The sequence below is a fragment of the Triticum aestivum genome, chromosome 5A (assembly GCF_018294505.1).
Source record: "Triticum aestivum cultivar Chinese Spring chromosome 5A, IWGSC CS RefSeq v2.1, whole genome shotgun sequence".
Lineage (NCBI taxonomy): Eukaryota > Viridiplantae > Streptophyta > Magnoliopsida > Poales > Poaceae > Triticum > Triticum aestivum.
The window spans coordinates 54,215,575-54,216,452 of record NC_057806.1 but is presented as its reverse complement, the minus strand read 5'-3'; positions in this window follow the sequence as shown (position 1 = coordinate 54,216,452).

Here is an 878-nt window from a genome sequence, read left to right as displayed (position 1 = left end):
AGAAAGGGTTGAAAATTGATGATGTGGCTTTGAATGGTGCATTTTGAACACAGAAAAACTCTGGAGTTCAAATAAGTTCAAAAAAATGAAATCCCTTTGTAACAGATGAGTTTTCATATGAAACCCTCATACTTCGAAAGAGATTGTCCCTTTTGTACACGAAGTGCATCCAGTTTTTGCTGTAACCCTCTCTACTTTCTTGCACATGCTATGTGGGTGAAATGATGATACCATGCCAACTTTCAACCTTTTCAGAGTTCATTTGAAATGCTTTTCAATTTCAGGGTCTTATAGCTCAAAATAATCAGTAAATGCATGAAAAATAACAAATGAAGTCAGAAAGGGTTGAAAATTGATGATGTGCCTTTAAATGGTGCATTTTGAACAAAAAAACTCTGGAGTTCAAATAAGTTCAAAAAAATGACATTCCTTTGTAACAGACGAGTTTCCGTATGAAACCTTGATACTTCGAAAAAGATTGTCCGTTTTGTACACGAAGTGCATCCAGTTTTTGCCGTAACCCTCTCTACCTTCTTGCACATGCTATGTGGATGAAATGATGATACCATGCAAAAAGAAAATTAGCTAAAAAACTTTTATAAAAACTCTAACAGCAAAAGGAATGAACTAAAAAGCTTTTATAAACCTCTAGTATTTTTTAAACTAAAATTATATAAAATTCATGCCACTGAAATTAATAAAGTATTTTCTGTTCAAAACATGAAAAGTAGAAAGAAACAAAATAAACTTCAACAAATAAGTAGAAACAAAAATAAATAAATTAAAATTTAATAAAATAAATAAGTAGAAACAAAATAAAATAAAATAAACTTTAATAAAATAAACAAGTAGAAACAAATTAAAATTTAATACAATAA